General features: G+C 44.5%; 1 long non-coding RNA gene across 5 annotated transcripts in view; it reads right to left on the bottom strand.

The window, feature by feature from the left end:
* LOC144888330 (uncharacterized) overlaps positions 1-27,355 on the bottom strand; it is a 140,171-nt gene that overhangs the window by 96,960 nt on the left and 15,856 nt on the right. Inside the window, exon 3 of one of the 5 annotated variants that reach the window (XR_013620922.1) lies at positions 1,822-3,365. The exons of 3 other annotated variants lie outside the window; for them this stretch is intronic. This is a non-coding gene — a long non-coding RNA (uncharacterized LOC144888330). Of the gene's footprint in view, positions 1-1,821; positions 3,366-5,855; positions 6,018-27,355 lie in introns of those variants that run through there. One more of the 5 variants, XR_013620924.1, reaches the window with a different exon arrangement.

Raw genomic sequence — 27,355 nt, 5'->3', positions numbered from 1 at the left:
ACGAGGGGCTGCAGCCACGGGGCCTGGTACGATACCTGCCCGGTGGAGAAACGTCCACCCGGGGTTCGTTCAACCGCCCGAGTGCGGAGACGCCGACCAGTATCTTGGTCAGGAGGGGCCCAGAGACATTGTGAGGAGCAGAGACCGAAAGGGGGTGTGAGTACTCACCGGGACACACGTATATAAGATGGCCATCTTACTCATAGGGAATTGATTGTGGCTGGGAAATATTGTTGATGGTTGTGTATTGTTGATTGCTCGGGGAAAATCTCCGTGGTTGTGTCATTGGAATTGTATGGTATCATTACCATTGGAAATATATCCTTGAACATCAGTTGTCTCCTGGGTGAAATTCATATGGGTTGCGTGGCGAAAGCGCATATATAGTACAGCTTGCTGGCGGAGGTCCTCTCACGGTCCGGGGGTCACCGAGACCAGGTATTCACCGAGGGGACCACGTAACAGTATGTTGGGGGTAATGTCTCGGGGATTAGGATGCGAAAGCTACCATCTTGATTACTGGACACCCAGAGTTGCCAAGGAAGTTGCCATAAGGAAACAGGACAGGAAGTTGCCAAGGAAGTTGCCATAAGGAAACAGGACAGGAAGTTGCCAAGCAAGATTCAGTAATCACCTATTTGCTGTCTCGAGCAGAGAAGTGATCATTTTCACAGTTTTCAGAACAGCATACGGCAACGTTTGAACAACAAAATAAAAAATAATCATGCCTGCGTGATGCCATTGGTGTCAACTCAAATTCATACCATGAACTAGAATGGCGCCAGGTTGAGCGCATACCTCTGCCAGGCTGAAGTTTATATTTTGTATTCCACTGATCAACCAGATCTGCATCCGGACATGAACCAAAATCTAATCGACAACCGAATCGAATCGAAGCGCTTCCAACAAGTTGAACGATTGATCTGTATGATCTGTGCTTATTTTTCATTGCAAGTAGTAATTATTTCATCATGCACTACAAGAACAAGATTATCAATTGCTGTTTTCATCCTTCTCCATCAATCTAGAAGGGGGTTAATGTGGTGGCTTCTCGTTTTACATGAATCATTTTCGACATTAACAGACAGTGCGGGAAGAATCAATTCACCAATTCCTTACATACTGATGTGTTCCTAGCGGGCGTGGTTTAAAAACAGGAACAACCAATCAACTCAGAGGAGGTGAGGGAAGCACGAAGGTGAAGAAGAAGAAGAAGAAGAAGGCGGTTTTGCATGGATTTTGGACTCAAGGGGGTTAAAGATAAAAGGACGTGATTGCGTGGAGCGGCTAAATACTTTACTTCACTGTTCTTTGGTTTCCCTTGGGACTATCAGCAGAGTGCTACTTCATCACCCGCTCGCTGTTCACCAAACCCGACAAACTTTTCAACTTCCCTGGGTTATTTTTTTTCTTCCGCCATTTTAGATCACTTTTTGCCAGTGGAATATTTATTTTCTTTTAAGTACCACTCAGGTCACCCCAAAGCAATGGTATTTCCTCTCCTGAAAATTCAACATTTCACGACAGGTTTACCCGCCGAGACCTTCGACCATCTTCTGCGAAACATTGGCTGCATCTCGGTGGAACATCCACCTTTACTCCCGTTTCGCCACGTTCTTCAAGCATAACGGAGACAGAGGATTGCCAGGAATCATCTAACCACCGTATGACCACACGAGTAGAAATTCACACACATAATTTCTACAATTTGTCCTTGTCAACTCACCAAATCATCCCCCAAGTTTTGTCATAATCCATTGTGGAAGCTGTAGGAAGCACTTCAAATTATTCCAAAACAAATTCACTGAGCTTCACGTTATTCTCACAGACCAATTTATTGAATAAAACACGTGTGGAGAAGGTCGCTTGCCATACACCAAGCTCGCTTCTGAACCAACAAAGTTAAATTCTTATATAATAATAATAATAATACATTTATTTTATATAGCGCTTTTCAAGAAGCCCAAAGACGCTTTGACAGAGTACAAAAAACAAGTGCAAAAACACAAAAATCAATAGGTAAATAATCAAAGCAAAAGGAAGGAGAAGGAGAAGAGATAGTCAGGGGTTAAATGCTGTGGGTTAAATGTTGAATGCAGTGTTGAACAGGTGGGTCTTGAGTGATGTTTTGAATGTGGTGAGTGAGGAGGAGTCTCTGATGGTGTGAGGTAGTGAGTTCCAGAGGGTGGGAGCAGCGATGGAGAAGGCCCTGTCCCCCCAGGATCTGAATTTGGTCCGCATGGGGGTGGGTCAGGAGGTTGGTACCAGCAGAGCGGAGGTTGCGGGTGGGAGTGTGTCTGGAGAGGAGGTCAGTCAGGTAGGATGGGGCCTGGTTATGGAGGGCTTTGTAGGTCAAGAGGAGGATTTTGTACTGGATTCTCTGGGGGATGTGGAGCCAGTGAAGCTTGTAAAGGACGGGGGTGATGTGGTCACGGGTCCGGGAATGGGTGAGTAGACGGGCAGCGGAGTTCTGAATGTATTGGAGTTTATTGGTGATTATTGAGGGTGAACCAAAGAGGAGGCTGTTGCAGTAGTCCAGACGGGAGGTGATGAAGGCGTGGATGAGGGTTTCTGCAGCCGTGGAGGAGAGGGATGGACAGAGGCGGGCGATGTTTTTCAGGTGAAAGAAGGCTGTCTTTGTGATCTGTTTAGTGTATTTGTCGAAGGAGAGGTTTGAAGGAAGGAGAGGGCCTCATATATATACAAAATGCTTCGATGTAGGTTTACCAATCTTTCAGCTATCAGCAAACCGCAGCTTCTGGTAACATCTTGGTTTCAGCTGAGTTTCAAGACACAGCATCTGATAGAATGCGTTGGTTGGGCTAGCTAGGCTAAGCAAAAACAAGTTTATCTTGGTCAAGATACAAGCGTTGAAATGCACACTCAAGCATATTGGCAAGCACTTCTTGCTGCTCTCAGCAAGTACAAGGGTTATTTCGTTTCACTCCTTTAAGCTATCAGCTTTATTTAACACTTTTAGTTTTAAATCAAGATTTCTGAAACCACCATGTCATGCTGGTATTTTCCCGTAAGCATTTATTTCATTTTTACCCACACCGTCCACAACTTTTTGAAATATCATCCCCCATAGTATATATCGTTTTCGCCCCCATCTCTCAATGGTGAAGAATCACTTGGAAAATTAAAAAAATTCTCGGATCCGGACCTTCACCAAAATCGAATTAATTAATTAATCTTTGACACACACCACACCTGCCCAACAAATTTCTTCCAAATTTGTCCATAACCTCTTCAGATATCCTGCTCACAGAAAGACTGACACAAACTAGAAATCACTCATAGAGCGACTCTTGGCAAAGTAGAATGATTCAAACATTGTTGTGGCGAATCTTCCACCTTCAGGGCTGGAAAAGAGGCAAAGAGGGACTCAGGTTACTTTGGATTGCCTGTTGAACAAAATCAGACGAAAAATGGGTCTCCATTCCCCAGGCTACGATAAAATAATGAAGGAATGAAGGAATAAAGTCTTTTCACAACCGTGTCTGATGTGTGTTTGGCTAATGTGTACTAACCTAACTCCAGGGGTCAAGAATATCGTTATTTTTGCTCCTCGGCCAAAATGTGTTTTAAACGTTATGACATTGACAGGCAAACTTTCAAGTAAGCTTAGGAAATCTGTTGGTTTTACACCACAAGTTCTACTTAGAAAGTTGTTGGAAATTGAACAGAGAACATTTTGGTGTCAACTAGATGTCGATACGACCTTTGTTTCGGAGTTATCGCCCAAAAGTTGTTTTACGTGTTGGCAACATCACTCGACCAATTTTTATAAACGATGTCGCGGGCTGTCACATGGTCGGTGCCTACAATCTGCGAGAATTTCAGAACGATCGGCTGAGCAGTTTGCGCTGTAGGCGAGCGGATGGACAAACAAACAAACAAACGAACCGAACCAATTAACATACTTAGCGAAATCTATTCCTTTAAAATTATTTGGCCAAGTAACAAACAGGGTTGAAAACAACCTTCGGTGGCAGAGGTAACAGGCCAGACCAATGAAAACAAACCAAACCATGTGTTTGTTTCATGATAAGCACCTGGAAGTCAATGTCAAATAATCACTGCACATCTCTAGCAATGGATGCCACCAATAAATGGACTAAAAACACAACCTCAAGGAACACCTGTTGCTCTGTTTAGGTTTTACTAGGGCATTGCCCGTACTATATCTATATCTAAAATTATATCCCCCCCCTCTATTTACATGAAATGGTTTGGTCCAAAGCGAACGGCTTGCGAGTACGGTGACAATCCCCCCCCTCTATTTACATGCAATGGTTTGGTCCAAAGCGAACGGCTTGCGAGTACGGTGACAATCCCCCCCCTCTATTTACATGAAATGGTTTGGTCCAAAGCGAACGGCTTCCGGAGTTTGGTAAAGAAATCGCCATCGCGTGCACAAACGCGCAGGAAAGCGAATGAATCGCAAATTCGGTTTTATTAGTTTTAAAACATAGTTTAACGCCAACATAGTTTGCAAACGTGAAATAAATGAATACGCTCTCAAATGTGCCATCCGAGGCAGAGTGTGTCCTCCACGTTCGGCACACACGATCGTTCGCTGCTCTCTGATTGGTTGAATCGTTTTTTGGACATAGCTCGGTAAGTAATTGTCCGATTAATATGAAACCTTGAAAAGGCACATCCTCGGGTCCCCAGCAATATACCTGGCAAGTTAAAAGTATATCGGACCCGTGGTTGTCGAGAAACAGCGGTCACAGACAAACAAACGTACAGACGTACAGACAGATGTACAGAGATTACTGGAATTATAGATAGACTAGGGCATGCCCGTACTATATCTATATCTAAAATTATATCCCCCCCCTCTATTTACATGAAATGGTTTGGTCCAAAGCGAACGGCTTGCGAGTGGTGACAATCCCCCCCCTCTATTTACATGCAATGGTTTGGTCCAAAGCGAACGGCTTCCGGAGTTTGGTAAAGAAATCGCCATCGCGTGCACAAACGCGCAGGAAAGCGAATGAATCGCAAATTCGTTTTTATTAGTTGTAAAACATAGTTTAACGCCAACATAGTTTGCAAACGTGAAATAAATGAATACGCTCTCAAATGTGCCATCCGAGGCAGAGTGTGCCCGCCACGTTCGGCACACGCGATCGTTCGCTGCTCTCTGATTGGTTGAATCGTTTTTTGGACATAGCTCGGTAAGTAATTGTCCGATTAATATGAAACCTTGAAAAGGCACATCCTCGGGTCCCCAGCAATATACCTGGCAAGTTAAAAGTATATCGGACCCGTGGTTGTCGAGAAACAGCGGTCACAGACAAACAAACGTACAGACGTACAGACGTACAGACAGAGATTACTGGAATTATAGATAGATGTAATCCTCATTTGACTCATCTTCAAATAGTTTTGCAGCGATGATAGCGTCATTCATCATTGTTGTTAGTCCTTTTTTGTATACAAAGTAAAGGCTCGTGGAAGAGCTAGAACACAGAACGGGTCAGGACGCAACAAAATAAAAGGAACAGCAAGGAGAGGTGGGAAGCGCTAACAGCAAGGCGGCTGGACAAAATAGACGAGATAGCCAAACAACATGTAAGGGTAAGAATGAGGGGTATGGAAAGATGCAGGGGGTGGAGAAGATGGATACAGGAGCAGAATGAAAATGGTTGGGCGAAAACGAAGCATGTGGGGTGAAAACAGAAACAGAAGCCACAAGCCAACCAGCCGAGCCATAAATAAATAGGCCAGACTTTAACAAGGACACAACTTCGACAATACAGCACAGGGTAAGATGTAATATGGAATATTGCACAAAAGCAGAAACAGCAATAGAGGGACGGAAATACAACGGTAAAACATACCGGACCTGGTCTGGAAAACCTAGCTTTGATTGGAGTGGAAGGAGCAGATGCAGATTCAACCTCCACGTGGAGCAAACCCAGAACCGGAAGTGACCAAGACACCAGTAAGTTAGGATAAATCCGAAGGTGGCTATAATGAGTCCAATTCTTGCTTGAAATTGTCTAGGACAGAACAGGCAGGATAATGAAGAATTTGAAGGATGTGGAAGGAACGTTTGTTGTTCTAGATTTATGTTGTTCTTGTTTAAACTCACTCTTCGATATTCTTTCTAAATTCACTTGCACAATTTTTGACGAGGTCACACCCGATGGAGCATTTTTTGCTAATTTTTCCCCAATAACTAGAATTCGTGTTGAAATCTTTCAAAGCGATGATGGTGTTCGTAACTTACAGGTGAGTGTAAATTTCCAGCATAAATAGTAATTGATTAAACTGTTTTCTGCATTTTCACTGGCAAGCTGTACTAAAAGCTCATCCGGAGCTAACGAGTTTGTTTTGCATGTGCACCAACTCACCAACAAAGACAGGATATGTATGTATGCCTGTGCAAAACATCCATTAATTACAACACACTAAGTATATAGGGTAATGACATCTTGCTCGTGCATCATCTTGCTCGGGTAATGACATCCTTGAGAACGCAAACAAGGGCCTACGTTCTGCCTCATCCTCATTCTGACATAAATAAGTTTTGGGCCGTTTCATGGAGAAAAGGCAATAATGGCCTGCTTAGCCAAGGTTTCCCCTCCAATTAAGAGCCTGTAATGCTCCCAACACATGCCTTTTCTAACGCTAAGAAGGATTTAGTTCTCAACCAGTTCCAATGTATATATTATGCATACAGGGGCAACTGTTTTTTTTAAATTTAAGCAGAACGTGGACACATGATCAATGGTGAATTATAGTAAGATGAAACCAACAGACACTGTTGTTCAAACAATATTGTGACCAGCTGAAAAAACATCAATATCGTCCACTTTCAAGACCTATCAACAGAGTTAGCCAAAATGAAGATGGATTATGAAAAACCATGGTTATATATACATATGAAACCATCATATGACAGAGTCTTCTTCTTCCTCGAGATAATCATATCCAGCTGCCCTAGCAATAAGGATCAAGGTATTATACATACGCCCAAGATACACCGTGACTGTCAGTACTGTATACTGTTATCAAACAGATACAAGTGGTAAACAATTTTTTTGTCGCGTCACCATCGATTAAGACCGCTGGATGATGGATAGCCAAAACAGTTTTACTCCCAAGGCGGCAGCCCAAAAATGGCGGTATATTGTCGCACGCGGGATGAAGGAAAACAACAACAGGCATTTTAAGGCCATTTTCCCTGCTAGAGCGGGGGTTAGCCTTGCGGGCCCCATTACAATCTTCTCCATTTTGCCCTATTATCTACATCTCCCCATTGTCAACACCCTTATCCGCATTTCTTCTTCCATCACCTTTAGCCAAGACTTTCTCGGTCTTTCTCGGTCTTCCCCGTCCTCTACTTCCTTCTACATTCATTTCCATCACTCTTCTCAACCAGTCACTTTCATCCTCCCTCAACACATGACCAAACCATCTCAACCTGTTCCTCTTCACAGCATCCATCACAGGCTCTATTCCCATCATCTTTTGCAATTCATCATTTGTCTTCCTCTCTCTCAACGATACTACACACATCCACCAAACCATTCGCATTTCCACCCTTTCCAGCCTTCGTTGCTGCTCTACGTTCATTACCCATGTCTCGCTCCCATAAATCATAACACTTCACACATGCAGCATACACCTTTCCCTTCAGCCTCAACGACACTCCCCTCCTCGTCAGCATGCCACTCAGTTCCCGAAACTTCTTCCATGCACATCTCACTCCAGCAACCGTTGCAGAGTCTGATCCACTTTCTCCATTCAGCATGTCTCCGAGGTAGCAATATGTTTTCACACCTTCCAGCTTCATGCCGTCTCCAAGATCCAACTCAACATTTCCAACTTCAAGAATCCAGCGGGGTGAAGGAATGTGAAGTATTTATCTGAACAGAACACACGGGTATATTCCGAAACCACAAAACACGCAAACACGACAGTAAATTCAACAAATATGACTTTAATGAAAATATCCCAAAGAATAAAATGAATGCTGGTGTAAACCAATTCCTAACTGAGGTACCTCCACATGCGGACTCAAAAACAGACTAGGGTAATGATAAAATAAAATCCTTTTTTATAGTGCAGTTAGCTTTGGTCTCAAGTGACCCTTTTTGAGGAGAGGGGCAGTGATGAGGGTCAGAGTATCCCACTCGATGAGCACACAAGATGGCGCCGAAGGCACCAAGGGTCGTGAGGCAAGTCATCGAGACAGCCCTCTTTCATGTCTGTCTGCTGTCCGGGGAAGCACAACGCAGACCCCAGCTGACCACGAGCCCAGCAGTCTCCGAAACCTCCGTTCAACGCCACCAAGAGCTCCTCGTTCTGCAAGAACGTGCCCAACTCGACAGCACACGAACGCTTCCGATCGGCACAAAAATGGCGCCCTTCGTCACACACAGACAGAGAGAGAGAGAGAGAGAGAGAGAGAGAGAGAGAGAGAGAGAGAGAGAGAGAGAGAGAGAGAGAGAGAGAGACTCCTCTTCTTCACTCAGCTCCCCCATTCGGGGTGTTCGGGACGTGGCCTGACGGCAGTCTCTCCACCCCCACACCGCCATCGCACCACTCCGGGGCATGGCCTTTTTCCTCATTAGGTCCTTTGGGTAGGGCTTAGTCTTGTTCTATCAGCGGTGGTTGTTGTTTACAGGAGTTTTTCATGGCCGGCCTTGTCAGCAAAACATAAAGGGAAAAGTACAGAGGGGAAATCACGTAATGGGGAAAATTGGTCTTAATCCCTTCACCTACACTAATTGACACTGCTTCACCCGTCATGTGAAGACACAGACAATCTCAAGCTACAGTTTCCCTAATTAAGTACATCGAGATTTCTCCTACGCGTCCACGGTCCATGTTACATCTGTTACGGACTCGGCCTTAATGATTGTGGTTATGAGTATTGTTGCTGGTTCGAAGTATTTTAGATATTATGCTTATTGTGACTTAAGGGAAAGGGTTGTTGTGAGTAAAAGATTTAAAAGCGCTCTTGGTAAAATGTGGCCGGAAATCTGGATCGAGACCGGAAGAGGTGGAGCGAAGAAAAGGAGGTGGGAGGAGATCGAAGAGGGAGGTGGTGGTTGAAGCTCCGGGCCGAGCGTTCGACGTACTGGGCGAGGGAACTTTGCGTCCTAGAAGGGAAGTTCGGTCGATAAGAAATATCGCCGAAGTGCGTGGAGCCGGTGTCGTCGGGTATTCTCCTTGAGGTTCCGGAGGATCCCGGCCTTGAGAATCCGGGTTGGAGCGAAAGCCGTCCATCATCTTGGCCACGCGAGCACCCGGCCGTGAACCGGCTTTCGTCGTGTTGGCTGGACATTCTTCCCTGGTGGATTTCCGGGAACGGCTGTGCCAGAAAGGGACACGTGAGAATTATACGGAGGCTCGCGGGTGGAACCACAACGTGTACGTCGGATCGCATCTTTGTGAGGTTCCTCGCCACCGCGGTGCTGCTGGGGGCGGAGCACGTGACCTCAGGGTCGTCTCGCTCGTCCACGTCTCAATTGACCACCGGGCCTTGACTCCCCGATCGCGGGAGCGCACAAAGACATTGGGACTTCGCCTTGGAGGAGAGCAGAGACATTGGGGGAGGTGCCGTGAGTGGGGTTAAGGGGCTTGACAAGGATATTATCGTAAGATTTGAAAGTAGGGGTGATTGCCCCATTGCTGTATGGCTTTGTGTGTGATTTACAATATAGTATGGTTTGCTTATAACTTGGTGTGGTGGCATCATTGGTTCGGCTGTTTCATTTGCTGGTTCCATTCAGGGACGTTATCTGCTGGGTTTCAACCAGGGATAACACATCTTTCTGCCGGGGACCCTCTCGGGGTTCGGAGGTCCACCGAGACCAGGGGTAAGGGGGGGTGGGGGGGGGGGGGACCCCGTAACCCATCCTATACAGTTCTACCTTTACTATGGGATCCTTTTACCCACCCCCCCACCCCCCCCACAAACACAAGTGTGTGTATATGTATATATATGTATATATATACATACACACACGACCGGTCAAAAGTTTTATAACGCCTCAATCTTTCCAGTTTTTATTGAAATTTACGCAGTTTAATGTCTCAATGTACTCTGAAATTAAGCATAGAACAAATAAACAATTGGAGATAAAAAAGAAATCATAGAATCATTTTGTTTAACAAAATTTAATTTAAATTTTTGACTCAGCAAATTAGCCACATTTTGCAGATATAACCGCCGAACACACCCGTTGCATTCTTTCTACAACGGAAATCAAATATTGTGCGGGAAGTTCTTCCCAACACTGTTACAGAAGTTCCCACAAATGTGTTGCACTTGAAGGTTGCTTTGCTTTCACCCTTCTGTCCAGTTCATCCCAAACCAGCTCGATGGGGTTTACGTCTGGAGACTGTGCTGGCCATTCCATGATTTGAAGCCTACCGTCTTGTTCTTTTTCTCGAAAGTAGTTTTGACATAGCCTGGAGGTGTGTTTAGGGTCATTATCTTGCTGTCGGATGAACCCCTGACCAACTAGGCATATACCAGAGGCTATTGCATGGCGCTGCAAAATGCTGGGGTAGCCCTTTTGGTTCAGGGTGCCAGTTACTGTGCAAGTCGCCGACTCTGGATCCAGCAAAAGAGCCCCAGATCATCATGCTTCCTCCTCCATGTTTGACAGTTGGTGTCACACACTGAGGAACCATCCTCTCACCGACTCGACGGCGTACAAAAACCCTGCGTGATGAACCAAAGATTTCAAATTTTTATTAATCGGTCCATCAATCCAGTCTTCAGTTGTCCACTGGCGGTGCTTTATGGCCCAGGCAAGCCTCTTTTTCTTATTTTGCCATCTTAGCAATGGCTTTCTTGCTGCCACTCGACCTGTCAAACCTGCAGCTCGAAGTCTTCTCTTCACAGTTGAAACTGAGACTTGCTTACTTCGACCGGTGTTAAGCTATGCTTGAAGCTGTTGTCCTGTGAGCCGCCTATCACACAAGCTGTTGACTCTCAGAAACTTGTCTTCTGATTCTGTTGTGGCTTTGGGTCTGGCAGACCTCTTCCTGTCAGAGTTTCCTCCAGTTTCCAATATACTACTTCCTGCAGTGCAATATTGTCCAAATAATGCTTCAGAGGTTGTAATAACAGTCTGTTCCAATACTGCTTTTATGCAGACAGGGGGTTTGTAATCAAGTAATCAGCAGAGGTTGGCACACCTGTAGGAATTGTTTGCATCAACTTTCAAGGCTTAATTTACTTACATTGCTGCAGAACAGCTGTAAGTTGTTAACCCATTACTTGTTCCCTGAAGGCGGCCTTTTTTACAATATAACTGTGCAATTTACATTATTTTCCCGTTTTTGCTAACCTAAACTTTTTTTTTTTTAACCTCGAGCAGTTCACTGCTTACCTTTGTACCATTTCAGGTTATTCACTGGATATTAAACTGCGTATATTTAAATAAAAACTGGAAAAATTTATGTGTTCTAAAACTTTTGACCGGTAGTGTATATATATATATATAAATATATATAGTCACGCGAAAAAGTAAGTACACCCCCTGTAAAGTTTTGACTTTGACAACATATTTCAACATATAGCTATTTGATCTTCATTTCAACAATATTGATAAAGGTGATATAATATAACAAATGTCATGAAACATTTACATTTTGTAGTCCATTGTATAATTTAAATAAACATAAATGCAAATTTCACAAGTGGAAAAAGTAAGTACACCCCTACATTTTTCACTATTTCAAATACCTAAAATTAGAATCAGGTGCACCAGCTCAGGTGCAAATGATTAGAACATCGTCAGAGAGGATCTTGGAGGAACCTGTCTTATTTAAACCTCAGACATTGAGTTTGGTTTGCTCTTTGTTGTTGAAGTGTGCGGCGTCACCATGCCTCGATCAAAAGAGCTCTCTGAGGCCTTCAGAAAGAAGGTTATAAATGCCTACGAGTCTGGGAAGGGATTTTAAAAGATCTCCAAACAATTTGAAATCAATCATTCGACTGTCCAGAAGATCATGTACAAGTGGAGAAGATTCCAAACAACTGCCAACTTGTTCAGGCCAGGCCGCCCCAGCAAGTTCAGCCGAGAGCATACCGCAAGATGCTGAAAGAAGTCTCTAAGAAGCCCAGAATGCCATCACAGGACCTACAGGTAGCTTTTGCCACTGTTGATGTCAAAGTGCACGAGTCTACCATTAGAAAGAGGCTGCACAAATTTGATCTACATGGGAGGTGTGCCAGGAGGAAACCTTTGCTGTCCAGAAAGAACATCAGGGCAAGACTAAAGTTTGCCAATGAACACCAAGGCAAAGACCAGCACTTCTGGAACAATGTGCTCTGGACAGATGAGTCAAAGGTAGAGCTATTTGGCCACAGTACCAGAAGACATGCTTGACGAATACCAAAGACAGCATTTGACCACAAGAACCTGATACCAACTGTAAAGCATGGTGGTAGAAATATTATGGTTTGGGGCAGCTTTGCTGCATCAGAGCCTGGGCAGCTCACCATCATAGAATCCACTATGAATTCTTCATTGTACAGGAGGGTGCTTGAGGATAATGTGAGGCCATCTGTCAGAAAGTTGAAGCTCAACCGAAGGTGTACCTTGCAAAATGACAATGACCCTAAACATACCAGTAAATCCACCAAGGAATGGCTGAAAAGAAAGAAATGGAGGGTTCTGGAATGGTCAAGTCAAAGCCCGGATCTAAATCCCATCAAGAGGTTGTGGGGGGATTTGAAACGAGCTGTGCATGCAAGAAACCCCTCAAACATCGCACAGCTGAAATAATTCTGCACGGAGGAGTGGGCAAAAATTTCTCCCAGTCGATGTCAGAGACTGGTAGACAGTTATAAGAAACGCCTACTTGAGGTTGTTTCTGTCAAAGGGGGCAATACCACCTGTTAGAGCCTATTAGACACATCCAATACACAAGGGATCCGAGTGTCGGTTATCTGAAACCATTTTCTGAAGCTAAATCACCTCCCCTTGTATCAGTGGACAGGGAAATGCTCGTGTTTGTGTAGCAGAGTCAAACTCCCTTTGTAACTCTTCTCTTTCCAAATCCCATCGTCTTATTTCTCTCCCCCTCTCTTACTCTCTCTGCACCTCTTTTCAGCGTATTCATAAAAGCATTTGCAACACACAACATTGCACCTAACAAAAGCCATATTACAACTCATTACCAATCAAAACCAGTGCATGATAAAGCACATCAATAAGCGGACTGGGAGTGTGAAAATTGTCAACGGAAAAGTAACAGCAGAACAAAGCACCACAGATGGGTGAGTTTGCGAGTGAGCTTCATTGTGGAATCATGGACTTGTCCAATGAGTGCAGCATGGCAACAGGAGTGCACAATGGGGAGACGGCATTGCCAAAGCTCTAGCCGTGGTCAAGGGGATGGGCCCCAGAACCACGCCTCCCTATGGAGCTTTGCAAGTATGAGAATTCCAGGATTTGCGGCGGGCACACGTCCTGGTAACGTTCAAGGCGGAGGCTCTGCGAGAACGACCAAGCTGGTGCTGGGTGCAGAGAGTTAACAAGCCACAGAGTTTTCCTGGACACGCCGGCAGACACCCAGACTCACATACCTACCTCTCCACTCACACTCTTTCTGAACCTACCTCTAATTTGTTGACTTGTAATTCACAAAGAGTATTTAACGATTGCACCCTCGACCCGTTCAGGGTCGGGTTACTGACACATTCATGATTTCCTCTGTCATACCATGAGCATTCACCCGTACTTCTCACTACATGGCGTACCATATTATTTACCCCCATCCCTGTTTCACGTTGGGACCAATGTAAGCCTGCAGGCCTATGTTTAGTGAGAGATGGGCCACCAACAAGCCCTGCTGTCTTCTTCTCTCTCTGTCTATCACCCTTCCTTATCTCATTTCCCAGAGTGGATGAGGCGCCTACATGTGTGGGAACATGCAAAGACGACTGATTAAGTGGGCTGATGTGTTTAAGGGGTTAGGTCTTTCTCTTGTGAACAATTTTGCCTGTAAATACATCTCCTTTAGATCTTTATAAACTCTCCAAACTACCCGATCATATTTTCTCCATTGGTTAGACTATTATATAGTGGGTTCTAGAGACAAAGTTCTGCCCTGCTGTTCTGTTGTGATTAGTGATTAGCCAACACGGGTTCCCCATTTGGGGTGATTAATTTGCCGGAAAAGTAAAGCTGAGTTAGACACTGGATTGTGCCTAAATTAAGGATCTCAGACGGCGTCTGTGGTTGCGTAGTAACCGATTGTCCCTCTGTGGTTATCTGTGGCTCGTCGACTTTAGGGTCACCGGCTGGAAAGCAGGTTCGACTACTCCCCTCGCAACCCCTAAACTAGTAACAATATGTCCCAATCAACACTGTTGCTAAGGGATTATGTGCATGTGCACCCAGAATTCTGGGACTGATTACATCATTTCAAAAGTCCCGTATTGCTAAAAGCTTTATCATATGGCAACGTCTTATATTCTATATATCTAAGAAAACAAATATATCTGCAAGTAGTATTGCATCACTTTAAAATATACAAAATTCGCAAAGAGATGCAGAGCATAAATAAACAAGAGTGAGAATTGATTTGCAAAACATGTGCCCCACTGGTGCCCATGAATGCTTTTTTAATTTTAAACAAATTAAAAAATTGATGAAGCACTCTGACCTGTTCTGTAGCTTATCATAATAAAGCCATGTACCAAGTTTCAGTTGAATATTGTTACGTTTATGGGGGGTAGGCAAAGAAATACCTTTGTCCAGGTAGAAGTGTATCGATTACCATGCTCCGAATGTCATGTAAGAACACCCTGATGTAAATAAGTCAGCTCCGGATGTCGCGTAAGGTGTATATTTGTCTCCACGCGAGGGGTGGAGCTATGCAAATTAGTTAGGGTACAAGGAATAATCCCGTCTGTAAATTGCCTCTGTGGTTTTCCATTTCTTCCTCATGCCACTTACAACACCAGCCGAGTCATCACAAGGGCCGTTGGGCCCCGCCCCAAGAGGTGATGATTGGCTGTGGAGGACTCGGGGACCCATCCGGGGGCCGACAGGGTTCGAGGGCCGCTCAAAGCTGAGTACACCAGCAGACAACGCGCACCACACACATATTTTTACTTTCATTTATCTATCCCTGTGTCTGTTTCATGAGTCCGTATGGAGACATCTCAGTTTATGAATTTCAGTTTACCATACATTTCTTTGTTCCCTGGCATTTCTTTTATTAAACCCATTGTTTGTTAAATTTTAAATTATCTTCTGTCTTGTTTAATTGGAGGCGTGGGTTCAAGGACGCCCAAGTGAAACCCGTGCAGGTAAGCCTAGTCACGCTCCACCCTCGTGCGTGCTGAAGAGATAACACCGTCATAGTTTGAGTGAACGCCTCGGAGTTAAAGCTCGGTTAGCCATCCGTCACCAGGAGTGTTAATCCCCGGCAGTGAACACGACAATATGTTAAAGGTTATGGAAAAAAAAGTACAGAAGACCACAGGTGGGCTGGACAGACAGACAAACGGAGAGCAAACCTATAGTCCACTCCGGTGAAACCTAAAAGCTTAAAAGGCACCCCAATTCATATTAAGGTGCACTGTCAGCTGACAGCAGAATGGTAAAGTTGGTACTTATATGATGGGATGAAAACCGTTTGCATATGCTGCCGTTTTCAATTGCACAAAAGTGTGTATTTCATGATGAAAGGTACTTGCCTCTGAACACAGAGAAATCACTCGCACTTCCATCACAGCTTCAGTGGTGATTCAATGGTTCAAAGCTGTAAATTTATTCATTAAATGTGATATGTAATAAATGACTCGTTTTGAATGAACTGCATAGCAGGAGAATCGTTTCAATATGCTAATGTCTATGATTACAGTTATCATTATCAGTCGATCAAAGCCTATTGTATGTACATCAATTACTTGCTTTTTGGGGTAAGTCCTCTTCTCACGACGCCGATGCCATTGACTCTATTTTGTGTTGAAAGATCGTCACTTTTCCCAGACATGTATCAGGCTCTGGCATGGACCACTGGTCCCAGAGCAGATGGGGAAGTGTTATTGCAGGAATTTGGTCAAGGTATACCCTGGTTACATAGCTCGGATAGATTCCAATAATCGTCTACTCTTTGTGAAAGACACCATGGGATCTGTATTGTCCACTCACAATCAATGTTGGCAGATGGCTCCCAGCTTAACATTCATCCAGGGATGGCACATTGTGATACAAACGCCCTGCCTGTGAAAAACCTGTCTGACGGTTTATAGTCAGGTCTTAAAATCAAAATGGATGACTCAAAGGAAAGTCTAATGTGACCCCTGAGCCATTATGTTAGACATGTTGAAACGTTATGCACCACAGCGATACATAGGCAGTGAGCATGATACCAGCAATTGCTAGCTTTCTAAATACTAGGGCATGCCCGTACTATATATATATCTAAAATTATATCCCCCCCCCCCTCTATTTACATGAAATGGTTTGGTCCATTCGCAAAGCCAAAGCGAACGGCTTGCGAGTACGGTGACAATCCCCCCCCTCTATTTACATGAAATGGTTTGGTCCAAAGCGAACGGCTTGCGAGTACGGTGACAATCCCCCCCCTCTATTTACATGAAATGGTTTGGTCCAAAGCGAACGGCTTGCGAGTACGGTGACAATCCCCCCCCCTCTATTTACATGAAATGGTTTGGTCCAAAGCGAACGGCTTGCGGAGTTTGGTAAAGAAATCGCCATAGCTCGGTAACTACTTCTCCGATTAATATGAAACCTTGAAAAGGCACATCCTCAGGTCCCCAGCAATATACCTGGCAAGTTTCAAGTATATCGGACCCGTGGTTGTCGAGAAACAGCGGTCACAGACAAACACACAGACACACAGACATACACACAGACACACAGACATACACACAGACACACACACAGAGATTACTGGAATTATAGATAGATCAACAGTCGGACGGCCTTTTGGTGTTGCTGCTTGAGCTCATAGATCATGAAGCTGCAATTTCAGGTTTAAATCCCATATAATGCGGTTTAAATCCAAATGGGTGATGAAGGTCGTGGTCAAGTTTCATTGAAATCATGGGTGTAGTTTCAGAGAAGAGAGCAAATACCTACTTTGGGGGGCTCAAACCTCCTTCGACCTCGACTTTTTAAATGTCATGAACAAATGTTGGTACATAGCGGGTGATGAATGGAACGTTGTGGTCAGGTTTCATCGGAATTGCAGGTGTAGTTTCAGAGAAGAAAGCAAATACCTATTTTGGGGGGGTGGGGGAGGGGGGGGGGGGGGGGGTGGGGAGGGAAAACCTGGATCCATTTTGACCACTCTAAACCACCTTAGATCCTGATTTTCTTAGTGCCATGAACAAACGTTGGTACATCACGGGCATGGGTAATCTGATGAGGGTTGTGGTCAAGTTTCCTTGAAATAGTGTGTGTAGTTTCAGAGGAAAAAGCAAATTTCATTCATCCATTCATCACCCGCTATGTACCAACATTTGTTCATGACATTTAAAAAGTCGAGATCGAAGGAGGTTTGAGCCCCCCAAAGTAGGTATTTGCTCTCTTCTCTGAAACTACACCGATGATTTCAATGAAACTTGACCACGACCTTCATCACCCATTTAGATTTAAACCGCATGATATGGGATATAACCTGAAATTGCAGCTTCATGATCTATGAGCTCAAATTTGTGTGTAGTTTCAGAAGCTCACGTACGACCTAATGATCACATCGAGTGTGAACTTAGAAAACAAAGCATTGCGACTGGATATACAGACTTGGCATTTAATATGGAATATTTTTTTTGTGGGGGTGAACTTACTTTTCAAGATGTCTTAGAACCAAAAGTTCATTGGAATTATGTTGAAATTATTCTAGATTTTGTTAATGTGACCTTTAAAAGAAACAAAAACCACATTTGACATTTCGAAACAAATAAATTGATCTTTGAAAGTGATGTAAACTGATATCGATCTCAATTCATGGACAGTACTGTGTTAAACTTCTGTGCGTTTTCCATGAGTATCTCTTTATTTTGCACATTTGCCAATTTTTTTTTTAAACAAAAACAAAAGTTAAATTACGACTGGGATTACCGACAGTAAAATTACAGTTCAGTACTTCATGTAACCCGCACGAGCATTCAGGAGAGCACGTACATGTTGAGGCATGCTGTTCACGAGATTTGCCAAGGTTTGGACAGGAATCGCTTGCCATGCAGTGACAATAACCTGCTGCAATTCACGCACAGAGGTCGGCTGCTGGTCCAAGTGGTCGATTTGACGCGTTAATTCTGCCCACAAGTTCTCTATCGGATTCATATCCGGGGACATGGCAGGCCACTCCATATGCTCTACACCACGGTCAGCAAGAAAGTGTTGGATCATGCGAGCACGATGAGGCCGTGCATTGTCATCTTGGAAGACAAAGTTTCCTCGAAAGGCTGCACGAGCAAATGGAAGCAATGTTTCTTCCAGAATGGCCCTGTACTTGAACTGGTTCAGGTTTCCATTCAGAACAACCATGTCAGTTTTGCCCCCTGCATGAAAAGCAGCCCAAACGGTCACCCCACCACCTCCAGCTTGGACTCTTGGCACTATACAATCTTTGTTGTAGGCTTCATGCACTTGTCTGCGCACTCGGATGCGGCCATCTTGACGATAGACCAGAAATCTAGAATCATCACTGAAGGTCACGTGATTCCAGTGTCCTGGCTGCCATTGACGGTGCTCTCTGGCCCACTGCAATCGGCGCTGGCTGTGTTGTCTGGTCAGGCGTGGCTTTCTCAAGGGACACCTGGCACGATAGCTTGCTTGAACCAGTCGTTGGTTGACTCGCCTTCTGGATACAGGCACATTTGTCAGTTGCTGCCACTCAGCCCTAAGCCGATTAGCTGACTTGGTACGGCCATTGCGGACTAACCGGTGCAGCTGGCGATCATCCCTCCTTGTGGTTCTGCGGGGACGTCCTGGCCTCGGTATTGGAGTAGGGACACCCCTCTGAGCATTTCGTTTCAAGATCTTTGACACCTGACCTTGAGTGATGCCATACTGCCGAGCAATAGCACGCTCTTTCATGCTGTAATTTCGTAAAGCCACCACTCCATGACAAGTAGCATTGTCAAGTTGACGGACCATCTCCAGAGGAAGCGGCAATAACTTTTGGAGACGTGCAGCAGTTGTTTTCCACTAATACAGAACGCAACAACCCTTGTATACCCGACTGTGAAGCCAATCGTCAAATGCACCTGTCCGTACATTTTGTCACGCCACCTGTGATATAATCCTGTTGTTGACTTCTTGCTGCGACAGACAATCAGTGACATGGTTCTTTTAACAAATAAATCACCAAAGTGTAAAAGAAACTCACCAGATTGATATACTGAGTTAAGAAAGTAAACCCAAGTCAAGAAAAAAAAAAAATTCCATATTAAATGCCAAGTCTGTAGTATTTAGGTATAAAAAAAGAAAGAAACGACAAAGTCCACTGGGCCACATCCACCAGGCTGAACAGTTTACGTTTTGTATCCACTGATAGGCCAGATCTGCATCTGGACCTTAACAAAAATCGAATAAGCTTGTTCTTGTCACCTACCCAACACATTCACCATCCATAACTGTTTGAGATATCACGCAATATATTGTATCATTCTTGGGAAAAATGTCAGGGGCATAGAAAAGGCCCCTTTATAATGGTTCATATAAAGTTCACATAAAGGGGCACCCTACATATATAGGTTAAAATACATTTACTTCTTCATGCAGCTGTATGAATCAAATTGGTGCCCCTTTATTTGAACTTTTCAAGAGCATTACTTGGTTCCTCCTAAGAACACAAGGCAGAGATGTATCGTATGTAACAAGGACGAAATGATTCGATTTTGGTGAAGATCCGGATTTGGATCCGGCGACTAGAATTTTTAAAGTGATTTTTCACCATTGGGAGGATAGGGCCAAAAACGATACATAGCAGGATATCTCAAAAAGTTGTGGACGGATTTGGACGAAACGTGGTGGAACGGTTGTGTTTGTGACGAGGAAGAATCGATTAAATTTTGGTGAAGTTCCGGATCCGGATCCAGCTACTAGAATTTTTAAAGTGATTCTTCACCATTGAGTGATATGGCCAACCAGGTGGAGGTATGCTCTCTGGTGAGTGCCGTTCTAGTTCTATATTGATTACTACCGGAGTCGTAATTTTTAGATGTCCAACGTTTTGGTGTTCACTCCTACGAGCCAAGCAAAATCTATGGCACTTAGGTGGAATTTGTTTCGAAAGCCATTAATTAGATAGAAAGCCGAGGTCCTCAATGCCAAACAGGTAATCAGAGCTGTCTCCCTCGACATATCACGTGCCTTTGATACGGTCTGGCACCCAGCTCTGCTCACCAAACTCTCATCCTATGGTATCCATGGAAATCTCCACGCTTGGCTTGCGGACTTCCTCTCTGGTCGTAGTCAACGTGTGGCCCTGAATGGATATCTCTCATCTCCCCTTCCTGTTCTGGCTGGAGTTCCCCAAGGTAGTGTTCTGGGCCCTGTGCTTTTTCTGGTCTTCATCAATGATCTCTCCGACTCTCTGGAAAATCCTCTCTCTCTCTCTCTTTGCTGACGACTCCACTCTCTGCCGCTCCATTACTCATCCCTCAGATCGGCAGTCTGCAGCCTCCTCACTCTCTGCAGACCTGGACAAAATCTCAGACTGGTCAAACAAGTGGAACATGTCTTTCAATCCTGGCAAATCTCAAACTCTTACTATGTCTCTCCCAAAAGACCAAATGGAAAACCCTCCCATCTACTTTCTCAACAATCCTCTCCAAGAAGTTCTGTCGCTCAAGATTTTGGGTCTCCCTGTCTGCCATGATCTTTCTTGGGAAAAAACCACATTTCCAAGCTGGCCACCAAAGCCAGGCACTGATTCGGCATCCTCCGTCGTGCGAAGTCCTTCCTTGGCACACCTGAGCTCCTCACCACACACAAGGCTTTCATCTGCAGCTCAATTGAACAATGTTCCCCCCTCTGGGCCGGTGCTCCTGCCTCACACCTAGCTCGGCTTCACGCTGTTGAAACCAAAGCTTTCAGAATCATTGGAATCTCTTGCGATGAAGCTAACTCCGAGGGCCTTTCACTCTCACCGCAGGCAGGTTGGTGGTCTTTCTGTCTTCTACCGACTCCTCTCCGGCCTTGCTCCCCCAGTTCTCTCTGTGCTCTGTCCCCCAAATATTCCTAAAGGTCGCACAAGATCTGTCAGCAACCCTCTTATGGTTAAACTGCCAAAATCTAGGCTCGCTGCTCACCTTCACTCTTTCATTCCCCTTTTCTCCTGCCTCTGGAACAAACTCCCTCACTCTCTTCAATCCCACTCCTCCCTCCAGGTCTTTAATACAGCTGTTCACCACCATCTCTGATCTTCCCCCATCCAAAACCTTGATCTTTTCTACCCCCGCGAATTCACCCCAGATCCACTTCTTTGAAATTCCAACTTCTTTCCTGGAAGTCCTTGCAGTGTCCATATGTTTTATACCTCTCCCACCTCCCCCCAAGCCCTCTCCCTCCCACAGTTCTCTCGATGTCCCTGCTCTCAAATGTTGTGTTTGTGTCGTTCGCCCTCTCTCCCCATCTTGTCTACCGCTCCCTTTATTTTGTGTTTTATGTGTCGGTTTGACTTTTTGTGTGATTAATGGTAGCTCTTTCACGAGCCTCGATCTTGTATACAAAAAAACAAAAATAAAAAAAAACTGTCGGGGATTTAAATTTTCCAGGGATAGATTGGGTCCAGGAGTGGCGAAAAAGCAACTGGAAAAGTTGGAACCTTCAGCATAAAACTGGAACCTTCAGCATAAAAAAACAACAACAAAAAAAAATGCCTGGAAAGGGCAGGGCACGCTTGATTCCCAACAGACTCCACTCCTCAGATGCATGTAAAGCAGAGCTGCAAATCCGTCTCGACAGTTCAGCACAGTAGACAGAGTACAGTTGAGTTCATGGTACATAAGACAGAATTCTACATGATCAGACACAGGCAGTTCAGAAGAAGTCAAGACACCACAGTGTGAGCCAGAACTGAGGCACCAACCTGCGGTGTTCGATTTGCTAGAGCAGGAGAGGAGCGCCGGGGCAGGACAGATAATCACTTCAAACCGGGAAAGCCCCATTTAGTCTAAGCGAGTACAATATGTATTACTCCCAATTACCTTTCCCCCAGCACAGGGAAGCAATGGACTCGTCAGTCTACGCACGGTGAACCAAGTGGTCGCACCAGCCTCGCCCTGCTCTGTCTTTCCGAAACTTTCTAACTTTCTTTTGAGTGTGAGTCTGATTTGTCACTAATGTTTATGTTTGATTCGGTAAGATTGCATCAGGGGTATTATTAGAAGGATAGGATATGCAGTGTAGTTTGGCTTTGTACATTACTGCACCACACAAATTTCCCCATTGTTGCATTATGTCGCACCACACATATAAATATCTTTTCCCTGCTGTACCTTGTGAATAAACGCCGATTGTGTTTATGTACCACATAACTCAACCATTGGTTTAGCATAGTCCACACTGGAGTTAGCCGGGAGGTTCCTCCCCAATCAATTGGCCCTACACATTAGCCGCTACATACTGAGCAGTTCACATGGCTGCACCTGATTAAATAAGATAAGATCAGTACGTAGTGAGGGCACAATCCCCGGTTAGGTTGACTGTCTCCAGCAAGTAAAAGGTGTCAGACAGAGGTCGATTTGATTGTAGTTGATTAGCAACCCACTGGACTGCAAAGTTATCCGTGACCGGTGGCCACAGGACTGGTAGTCAGGAGGAACCCGAGAAGTACCCTCGTGGCAAGCCCTGAACCCCACGTCTGTAACAATATACTTATACCAAGTTTGGTCAAAATCCCATCACTGGTTCACATGTAAGAGGTAACAATATTTACCTCACGGGACCTCTGCCCTTTGACCTATTGACCCCATAATCCAATCCGTTTATCTTTACATCATTATACGTACATACTTGTACCATCTTGACTTAGGTCCCTTCAGCCATTCTTAAGTTATCGCCGTAACGAAAACCTATCATGGACAGACAGCCGGACGGACAACCCGAAAACATAACCTCCGTCCACCTGCAGTAGCGGAAGTAAAAATGACATTGCTAATTGAGGTATCATTTCTCAGCGATTTTGGCCTAAACAACGCAGAAATCAAGAAAATAACCAAATACCAAGAGTGAAAAAAAATGACGTGAAAAGGTCCTGGAATCTGAAGTGCCAAATTGCACCAATGACCAGTAGAACAATACGAATGATGAAAAATAACCTTCAGAGATCTTAACTCTTAGATGCAGGCGTCAAAAATCCTACATAAACGCAACAATTGGGTCTCAGAGGCCCAACAGATGTATTTGTGTCATTTTTTTTTTTTATAGATTTTTTTTCTTTCATATCCTTTTTCAATCCAAGTCGATGCTCATGGATGTGTATTTGCTCAGAAAATGTGAATCATTGATCCTATTAGTTGGAAGAATCCCATACAAGTAATGATTTTTTTTTTTTTTTTTTAAACAAAAAAAATAATTGTTCTTGGTTTTTTAACTTTTTTTTCTCTAAAAGGTTGAGGCTCATGGAGGAGTATATGCTCAAAAAATAGGATTCAATGATCCTTTTATTTATAATGTCTATGTCCACAACTGTCAAAAATCCTGCACCTACGCAGCCATTGGGCCTCGGAGGCCTCACTAATGTATTAGTGTAAAGTTTTTTAACTTTCATATTTTTGAAACCTGAACCGTAACCAAGTTATAGGAGCATATAATGAGGCTCATAATCAAGAAAATAATTATGTAACATAGTAGTACAACAACATTTATGCGGGGCCTTGAAGGCCCCAGGCCTGCATTCGTGTCGGATTTTCGGGTTACAAGTGAGGAATGAAGATTTTTCCCAGGAGCCTGAATGAATTTTTTTAATGTCACTGAATTTTGTGTAATAACATGAAAGTCGGTGAAAATGAGGCTCATTCAAAAAAAAAATAAATAAATAAATTGTACAGCATAGTTTTTGCAACAAAAAAAAACAACCTTGTGGGCCTCTGAGGCCCAATCACTGCATCCAAGGGTTAAAAGCCATCACTGAGAATCTTAATACAAACAAACTGCAGTTGGATGCTTTCCGGGCTCATTGACGATCCTGAAAAGAGCCCTTGCAACAAAATTTTGGGAATATCAAAACCTCACAGATTGGTCCATGAATCATGACCTCTCCTTCCCCTTAAAAAAGGGAGGTGGATACACAAACATGCAATTCATCGGTGTGTGTGCCATCCCTCGGGTGGGCGGGCGTTAACCTGGGCCTCCTATTAACCGGCATTAGTTTGGGTACGTTAAACATCCTGCGATTGACCTCGTATCTATTTAATTTTGCATTGACCTTCACAATGAATAGGCAAGTTATCGCCGGCACCCTGACCAAATTCAAAAAGTCCTGCTCCAACCAACAGAGAGCATTGCATCAGCAGCACAGCCATGTACCCAGCCAACAATGCTACAAGTATAACAACGCACATATTCACGGCATAAGAGGTGTACATACCATGACCACCAAAGGTGTACACTCTTTTGGGTATCAAATGAATGAATGAATGAATGAATGAATGTATCAAATGTACAGTGCAAAACAAGAACACTCCACCACATTGCCGACTGCATACTTTATTGATACAAACCAGACTGGATAAACCACACCATTCATGACGTGATGGAACCAGGTCCCTGTGAGCAATGCTAAGTGTGAAACATTATTTTGCAGCACGTTTTGAACCTGAACCGGAACCAGTAACATGATCGCTCTCACACTGTTTCACCAGGAAGCACAGCTCGCTTGAAGTCTGAACCTGAACCAGTCGAGTAATAAACAACGAGTTCTCGACTTTAAGTGCGAGATAAAACACACGTTAGTGCATTTACATCTCATTCTAATCCTGAACTTTGTACTTACAAAAAAATCTCCATAAAGTGTACCAGACCTTGTTCACCCACAAAGCTTTATGTCCTCAACGTTGCTGTTATTTTCGTGGTAGCAAATGCCATCAAAAGGTTCAAATTAATGCCATCGGGAAACACCTTGTTCACCGTTTGTATTGTGAAGCATCTTTCTGTCACAGCTGCCTCTCTTTTGCCGAAAGCATGGAGGAAGAATATTTCCTCGGTGTGCTGTTGCATTGCTGTGGAAGATCAGATATACTCATATAAGCATCCAACTTCCAGATAAGCTGCCATGGCTGGGATGAAGTAGATTCGTTGAATGCTTTATTTGTATTTCAGTCGAAGAAGATTCTGTCTGAAGCTCTCAGCATTGGATTGACAATCTATTTCATTTTGCGCTGACAAGGACTGTTCATTAGCAAAGGACGGGAAAGGGTATTGTAATCGGTGTGCGTGTGCACATTGTTACGGACCAATCTATTGTCTATTTCTAAGATTTAATTGTGATTGGGTGAGGTCCCATTTGCAGTTAAGTTTCCAGACTCCAGATAAAGGGAGTCACAACAACAACAACAACAATACGACTAGTGGGAAAAACATTTTGGAACGGAAGTAGGAGAGGGACAAGGATGAGGGAGAGCAAGAAAGAGGTTGGGACTTGTCTTCAGCTGCCACTTGTCTCCAGTGGGGCATCTCATTTAAATCCGACTTCCGCAATGAAGGAGAGATCGGGGGTCTAATGCGTGTGAACCTGTGCAGGTTTAATGACTCGTCAATTCCTTTGCCACGACAGCTCAACTTTAACCTGCTGTGTGCTCATCCGGGGAAGAGATTCAGCTTCTCTTCTTTTTTTTTTTCTTCTTTTTTTTTGTATACAAGATCGAGGCTCGTGAAAGAGCTAACATTAATCACACAAAAAGACAAACCGACACACAAAACACAAAAAACAAGGGGAGCGGCAGACAAGATGGGGAGAGAGGGGGAAGGACACAAAAGAGAGGGGGAAGAGGGGGAAGAACACAAACACAACATTTGAGAGCAGGGACATCGGGAGGACTTGGGGGGGAGGTGGGAGAGGATTAAAACATATGAACACTGCACGGACTCTGGGGTGAATTACCGGGGGTAGAAAAGATCAAGGTTTTCGATGGGGGACGATAAGAGATGGTGGTGAACAGCTGTTTTAAAGACCTGGATGGAGGAGTGGGATTGAAGGGAGTGGGGGAGTTTGTTCCAGAGGCGGGAGAAAAGGGGAATGAAAGAGTGAAGGTGAGCAGAGAGCCTAGACTTTGGCAGTTTAACCATAAGAGGGTTGCAGGCAGATCTTGTGCGACCTGAAGGAATATTGGGGGGACAGAGCACAGAGAGAGCTGGGGGAGCAAGGCCGGAGAGGAGTCGGTAGAAGACAGAAAGACCACCAACCTGCCTGCGGTGAGTGAGTGAAAGGCCCTCGGCGTTGACTACATCGCAGGAGATTCCAATGATTCTGAAAGCTTTGGCCTCAACAGCGTGAAGCCGAGCAAGGTGTGAGGCAGGAGCACCAGCCCAGAGGGGGGAACAGTATTCCATTGAGCTGCGGATGAAAGCCTTGTATGTGGTGAGGAGCTCAGGTGTGCCAAGGAAGGACTTCGCACGACGGAGGATGCCCAGTCGGCGACTGGCTTTGGAGGCCAGCTTGGAAATGTGGTTTTCCCAAGAAAGATCATGGCAGATAGTGAGACCCAAAAGCTTGAGCGACAGAACTTCTTGGAGAGGATTGTTGAGAAAGTAGATGGGAGGGTTGTCCAGTCGGTCCTTTCGGAGAGACATTGTAAGAGTGTGAGATTTGTCAGGATTGAAAGACATGTTCCACTTGTTTGACCAGTCTGTGATTTTGTCCAGGTCTGCAGAGAGTGAGGAGGCTGCAGACTGCCGATCTGAGGGATGAGGAATGGAGTGACAGAGAGTAGAGTCGTCAGCAAAGAGATAGAGAGGATTTTCAAGAGAGTCAGAGAGATCATTGATGAAGACCAGAAAAAGCACAGGGCCCAGAACACTACCTTGGGGAACTCCAGCCTGAACAGGAAGAGGAGATGAGAGAAACCCATTCAGGGCCACACGTTGACTACGACCAGAGAGGAAGTCCGCCAGCCATGCGTGGAGATTTCCATGGATACCAAAGGAGGAGAGTTTGGAGAGCAGAGCAGGGTGCCAGACCGTATCGAAGGCACGTGAAATGTCAAGGGAGACAGCTCTAATTTCCTGTTTGGCGTTGAGGACCTCCATCCATTGTTGAGAAAGCAGAAGCAGCATGTCCAGAGTAGAGTGACCAGGTCTGAAACCAAATTGATGATCAGAGATCAAGCCATTGGAGAAGAGGAAAGATTTAATATCTGAAGCAATGATGGATT

Source organism: Myxine glutinosa, chromosome 11, assembly GCF_964187855.1.
Source record: "Myxine glutinosa chromosome 11, kmMyxGlut1.1, whole genome shotgun sequence".
Lineage (NCBI taxonomy): Eukaryota > Metazoa > Chordata > Myxini > Myxiniformes > Myxinidae > Myxine > Myxine glutinosa.
The sequence above is the reverse complement of the archived record's forward strand: the minus strand, read 5'-3'. Positions and strand labels throughout refer to the sequence as shown.